We start from the raw sequence: 7,667 nt of genomic DNA on the forward strand, positions 1-7,667 counted from the left end.
CTCTTATTCAACATAGTATTGGAAGTCTTAGCCTCTGCAATCAGACAGCACAAAGAAATAAAAGGCATCCAAATCGGCCAGGAGGAGGTCAAACTTTCACTCTTCGCAGATGACATGATACTCTATGTGGAAAACCCAAAAGATTCTACGAAAACGTTGCTAGAACTGATTCATGAATTCAGCAAAGTTGCAGGATATAAAATCAATGCACAGAAATCAGTTGCATTCCTATACACCAACAATGGAGCAACAGAAAGAGAAATCAAGGAATCGATCCCATTTACAGTTGCACCAAAAACCATAAAATACCTAGGAATAAATCTAACCAAAGAGGTGAAAAATCTATATGCTGAAAACTATAGAAAGCTTATTAAAGAAATTGAAGAAGTCACAAAGAAATGGAAAAAGATTCCATGCTCCTGTGTAGGAAGAACAAATATCGTTAAAATGTCGATACTACCCTAAGCAATCTACATATTCAATGCAATCCCTATCAAAGTAACATCAGCATTCTTCACAGAGCTAGAACAAATGATCCTAATATTTGTATGGAACCAGAAAAGACCCCGAATAGCCAAAGCAATCTTAAAAAAGAAAACCAAAGCAGGAGGCATCACAATCCCAGACTTCAAGCTATACTACAAAGCTGCAATCATCAAGACAGTATGGTACTGGCACAAGAACAGACCCTCAGATCAATGGAATAGAATAGAGAACCCAGAAATGGACCCACAAACGTATGGCCAACTCATTGACAAAGCAGGAAAGACTATCCAATGAAATCAAGACAGTCTGTTCAGCAAGTGGTGCTGGGAAAACTGGACAGCGACATGCAGAAGAATGAACCTGGACCACTTTCTTACACCATACATAAAAATAAACTCAAAAATGGATGAAAGACCTCAATGTAAGACAGGAAGCCATCAAAATCCTCGAGGAGAAAGCAGGCAAAAACCTGTTTGATCTTGCCCGCAGGAATTTCTTACTCAACATCTCTCCAGAGGCAAAAGAAACAAAAGCAAAAATGAACTACTGGGACCTCATGAAAATAAAGAGCAGAGGAAAGCAAAGCAAAGCACAGCGAAGGAAACAATCAGCAAAACTAAAAGGCAACTGACAGAATGGGAGGAGATATTTGCAAATGACATATCAGATAAAGGGTTAGTATCCAAAATCTACAAAGAACTTATCCAACTCAACACCCAAAAAACAAATCATCCAGTGAAGAAATGGACAAAGGCATGAATAGACACTTCTCCAAAGAATGCATCCAGATGGCCAACTGACACATGAAAAAATGCTCCACATCACTCATCATCAGTGAAATACAAATCAAAACCACCATGACATACCACATTACACCTGTCAGAATGGCTAACATGAACAACTCAGGCAACAACACATGTTGGTGAGGATGTGGATAAAGGATCTCTTTTGCATTGCTGGTGGCAATGAAAGCTGGTGCAGCCACTCTGAAAAACAGTATGGAGGTTTCTCAAAAAACTAAAAATAGAACTACCCTACGACCCAGCAATTACACTACTAGGCATTTATCCAAGGGATAAAGGTGTGCTGTTTCAAAGGGACACATGCACCCCAATGTTTATAGCAGCACTATCAACAATAGCCAAAGTATAGAAAGAGCCCAAACATCCATCGATGGGTGAATGGATAAAGAAGAAGTGGTATATATATACAATGGAGTATTACTTGGCAATCAAAAAGAATGAAATCTTGCCATTTGCAACTATGTGGATGGAACTGGGAAGTATTATGCCAAGTGAAATTAGTCAGTCTGATAAAGACAAAAATCATATGACTTCACTCATATGAGGACTTTAAGAGACAAAACAGATGAACTAAGGAAAGGGAAACAAAAATAATATAAAAACAGGGAGGGGGACAAAACAAAAGACTCATAAATATGGAGAACGAACTGAGGGTTGCTGGAGGGGTTGTGGGAGGGGGGATGGGCTAAATGGGTAAGGGGCATTAAAGAATCTACTGAAATCTTTGCTTCACCATATACTAATTTGGATGTAAATTTTAAAAAATAAAAAATAAAGTTAAATTACAATGTTAAAAAAATTTGTTTATACCATAAATGAGTTCTCTCTCTCTAAAATAAAAATATACATTAAAACTTTTTTAAAAAAGAGTTAGAAGAGGTGTAGAAATATAAGGTAGCTCAAAGTGCTTGATCAGAGGCATAGGCATGATGATATCGACTATAGTTTAGCTCAGTAAAAGCTTTGTACAAATTGCACTTTAACTTTGTAGATGTAAAAAAAAATTCTACTTTTTGAAATAACAGTGTTCAATGGTTGCAAACTTTATAAAAAGCAGTGTGGTATAATACAGAATAACTCAGACTTCTTTTACCTAGAGTCAAGTTTTAGTCTGTCTACATTCTGTATGACCTTAACCCTCCGTTTACTTATTTTTCTTTCTAAATTAAGGATAACACAAGCTCTTACCAAATTGCAGGATTGGAAATCTCAGTTCAAATGTTTCAAAATATCCATTACTGGTATTTTACGTTAATGCAAATTTTTAAAAAATTCCAATTTTTTAAGTAATTGTGATCTCTTGCAAATAAGGAAAACAAATAAGAAAAAAAATCTAATTTCTGAAATCAACAATAACAACAAAAAACCCCTAAGACAAATAGTCTTCCCCAAATATTGTATTGGGTTGTTTCTTTTCCCTTCATTCCATTGCTTTCTTCTTCTTTTTTTAATCAATTGATAGCCTTCTCAAATTGTAACATAGTTGATGTCCAAAGAACTGGTTCTCTTTTAAAAGTCATTTATTCATTCATTTATGTATTTGGCACTCATGTTTCCTGTTTACTCATTCACTGTTATCTGGATTTTGATATTAGCATCCCAGTAATATACAATATGTTTTTAGAATTTAGAATCCAACAAGTACAGGATCTTTTTTTTTTCTTTAACTTCTTTTAATGTTTATTTATATTTGAGGGGAAGAGCTGTGTGAGCAGGGGAAGGGCAGAGAGAAAGAGAGGGAGACAATCTGAAGCAGGATCTAGGCTCTGAGCAGGCAGCACAGAGCCTGACATGGGGCTCGAACTCACAAGCTGTGAGTTTATGACCTGAGCCGAAGTTGGATGCTCAACAGATTCAGCCATCCAGGCGCCCCTAGGATCTTCTTTTTTTTTTTTTTTCCCTCCTAGTAGCTTTGCATGGAGATCATCCTGCATTTTACAGTTTGCGCCCTAAACCCAGTAACAAATATTGACATAAAGGATATTGGACACAGGAAGGAGACAATGGGCTGTTGGAGGCAGACTGGAGGGACGCAGCTACGAGTCATGCAAGGCTGACAGCTCCCTGAAGCCTGAAGAATAACACACTAGCACAGACCCGGTGCCTCCCACGACAGTTATTATGTGCCCATAGTATAGTCAGAAGTGTCACATGGGTCTCACTGTGCTCAAACCAAGGTGTTGGCAGAGATGCTTTGGAGGCTTTGTAGGAGAACCCATCTCCTCACCCTTCCCAGCCTCCAGAGGCTGGCGGCATTATTTGCTGCAGGGCTCCCTGCCCCCCCCCCCCCCTCCCCCCCCCCCCCCCCCCCCACTCCAAAGCCAGCAATGGCAGACTGAGTTCCCACACTTTAGGGTCAGCTAAATAGCAATCTGAATTCCACCTGCAACCTCAGTTCCCCTCTGCCGTGTAATGTAACACATTCACAGCTTTGGGGGATGAAGACATGGGCATCTTTACCTCTGGCTAAACATTCTAAAACGACTCCCAACTCTTTTTACCTTCTCAGTCACCAGAGTGGGCACGAACACTTCTTTTTTCTACTCCCCAGTTTAAAGCTATTCTTCTGCTTTATAATCATCTTTGGTGCCCTCAACCCCTGCACACACACTGCATTTAAGTCAGTTCTGTGTACTTCTCTACTACCTGGAAAATTTCCCCTTCTAACTCTTAAATATTAAACTCTTCCAGAAAGTCGTTTTAGTGTGATTCCATTTGCTTATTTTCATTTCAGTAACTCCAATAATTATTTTCTCTCTTCCTTCTAATTTTCCATGACACTTCACTCTTTCATAACGATAAGATATATTAGTTTTGTAGTCCTCACATCTGGGTTCACATATACTTATTTCGATTCACCTTGACTTACCTATTAGTTTTTCGTCTTCTATAATAAATAAGCAATGCTAGGGGCATCTGGGTGGCTCAGTGGGTTAAGCGTCCAACTCTGGATTTCAGCTCAGGTCATGGTCTCATCATTTGTGAGCTTGAGCCCCACACTGGGCTCTGTGCTGACAACGTGGAGCCTATTTGGGATTCTTTCTCCCTCTCTCTCTGTTCCTCCTCTGCCTGGCACCCACACACATGTGTTCTTTCTTTCTTAAAAAAAAAAGTAATAATAATAATAATAATAAGCAATTATTACACCTTACTTGGAAGTACACCTTATTTGGAAAAGAATAGAAGACTCTATTAAGAAAGATTTACTTTAAAAAAGAAACTTTAAAATGTTAATAGTTGGTATTCAGTGTAAATCAATTTATAATAGTTTGTTTCATTTTCAGAGGAAATAGACTTGAGTATAGTAACAAAACAAGAAAAGTTTTAGAAAAACCCAACATATTAAAATATCTTCATGCAACAAAGAAAAATTTATTGTATACTTAAAATTTACCAGGAGAAGTTTGTCACTCTAGTAGAGAGAATTTGTATCCATTTTTACGTACATATTCTTAAACTACAATATTAAGTGATGAAATCTATTCGTATTTGGAGTGATGATGTCCTTAAATGAGTATCTTGACTCTGTTGTACTGTGCCTCAGATTATAAAGAAGGAATGATGAAAATTGGTACATAGTTTCATACAAGCTATGTTTGAAAAATTCATCTTTATTAACATATTTAGCCATGTATATTTCACAGAGCAGACTCAAAAGGATTAATTAACTTTGGGGCGCCTGGGTGGCTCAGTCAGTTGGGCCTCCGACTTTGGCTCAGGTCATGATCTCGCCATTCGTGGGTTTGAGCCCCACGTCAGGCTCTGTGCTGACAGCTCGGAGCCTGGAGCCTGGAGCCTGCTTCAGATTCTGTTATCTCCCCCTCTCTCTGCCCCTCCCATGCTCATGCTCTGTCTCTCAATAATTAGTAAACGTTAAACATTATAAAAATTTATTAATTTAATTTTATTTAAGTGTTTATTTCAGGGAGAGAGGGAGAGAGGGTAGGGGAGGGTCAGAGAGAGAAGGAGACAAAGAATCCCAAGCAGGCTCCACGCTGTCTGCACAGAGCCTGATGCAGGGCTTGATCCCACCGACCGTGAGAGCAGGACCTGAGCTGAAATCAAGAGGCAGCCGATTAACTGACTGAGCCACCCAGGTGTCCCTGTTTTAATCTTAAACATTTCTTGTTTCTGGTAAAATAGCATTTCTTGTTCCTTTAATAAAGACAATGGCGGTATGACTGTACAGTGTTTTTCAACTGCATTTACTGAAATTCCAGTATTTTAAAGGGAACCAAAATACTACCCCAAATATGTCACTTTGGCCTGAGTACTATTTTAGACTGAAGGAAATTCAGAAGAAGCAGAAACAAGAACTCTGTGCCATCTCCATATTTGCCTACAAGAAGGGCATGAGTTGGCAAAGATGCCCCCTCCCCCAAGGAGAGAACAGAAGTTAATCACCGAAGACAACTCTAGACCCTGCTGTGCCCACAGATGCACCAGAGCCATCTACGTGATCAATTTGACTAACTAGCCCTTACCTTCCATTAATTTGCCCATATATTTACTTTGCTACAATTTGTCACCGTTCGGAACTCAAAGTCCTTTTTGTTTGTCTTATCACTTCCTACATTTTCTTTTTTTTTTAATGTTTATTTATTTTTGAGACAGAGAGAGACAGAGCATGAACGGGGGAGGGGCAGAGAGAGAGGGAGACACAGAATCAGAAGCAGGCTCCAGGCTCTGAGCCATCAGCCCAGAGCCCGACGCGGGGCTGGAACCCACGGACCGCGAGATCGTGACCTGAGCTGAAGTCGGACGCTTAACCGACTGAGCCACCAAGGCGCCCCACAAATTTTTTTTTTAAAGATGCTAGATAAGATCAGATTCTAACCACCCCTTTGAGATAGTCATCACCAGGCACTCCCATGTGTACCTGCAGTGCAGGCGTTAATAAACTCGTGTTTGTTTTTCTCTTGTTAATTTGTCTTTGTCTCTAATTTGCAGCGCCCCAGACAGTGACCCTAAGATAGGTAGAGGAAAAAAGTTTGTTTTCCTCCCTTCAATTCAAAGCCATAAAAGCCAGGCCTGGGTCTTCTGAACAAAATTAATTTTGCAGAGGACTAGCATGCTAATGAACTTTATTACCAGATACATCAAATAAAGCATGACTAGACAATTCAGAGAAGGTTGTGAGTAAAGCAATTAGTCTAAAATATAACATCTTGGAGAAATGAAACTTATTTAGTTTGTTCCTTCACTGAAAGAAATACAATGTAGGAAAACCAGAAAAATATGACGGGGAAATTGAAAATGAAATTAAGGGTGAGAAAGAGAAAGAGCATAAATGTTTAACGCAGATTGAAAAGCCAGCGGGGAACATGTACAAAGTAGGGCTGCCAGATAAAATACAGAAAGCTCAGTTAAACTTGAACTTGATGTAATCCACAAATTTTGATTTAAAAAATTTTTTAATGTTTATTTATTTTTGACAAAGAGACAGAACACAAGTGGGGGAGGGGCAGAGAGAGAAGAAGACAGAATGTGAAGCAGGCTCCAGGCTCCGAGCTGTCAGCACAGAGCCTGGTGAGGGGCTCGAACTCACAAACTGCGAGATCATGACCTGAGCCGAAGTCAGAAGCTTAACCAACTGAGCCACCCAGGCGCCCCTACAAATTTCAATTTTAATTTAAATGTGTCCTAAATATTGCACGGAGCATACTTCTGCTTGAAAAACGTATTTGTTGTTTATTTGAAATTCAAAGTTAACTGGCCATTCTGTATTACTGTTTGTTAAACCCAGTAGCTCTAGTAAGAGCCTATCAGCAACCGTATTTCACTGATTAGTGCTCTTAAGTTCTTATTTCCCACCTTTATATGTGAGTACCATGCTGTGGTTTAACCTTCATTTGTGATAATTTATTTCTGACTTCGCTTGGTATACAGAACTTTCCAGACATTGTTGCCACAGGATTAACATTTTTGTAAGCATTTAGTTAAATACTTGAGCTTGGCTGCTTCAAGAAGAGAGCACATAGTTTTACAATGTGTTATGCACAGATAATGTGTTTTTAATTGTGAATGTATTTATTGAAGGCGAAGGAAGTATTAAATGTGCTCTCATGGGTCAGTAATTGCAAATTGAGGAAGGCTTTTCCTAATCCTCACTTCTCATATGATTTTATTTCTCCTGCTTTTCTCTTGTCTCTTCCTGATTCCTGGATCTATCCCTCTCTGGCTCTCCGTTGCCTCCTATCCCCCTACAGCTAAGTCAACAATTGCAAATTCTTAAGTAAATTTACTCCACTGTAACCATCCTGTTGACCTTTTTTTTTTGGCTGTGTGTCATTTATGTAAAGTGGCCTGTAGTCAAAGCCATTATGGTCTCTAAAAATGCAAAACAGTCCACTACCAACACTTGTGCTTCCACTTCCT

This window comes from Panthera uncia, chromosome B1, assembly GCF_023721935.1.
Source record: "Panthera uncia isolate 11264 chromosome B1, Puncia_PCG_1.0, whole genome shotgun sequence".
Classification (NCBI taxonomy): domain Eukaryota; kingdom Metazoa; phylum Chordata; class Mammalia; order Carnivora; family Felidae; genus Panthera; species Panthera uncia.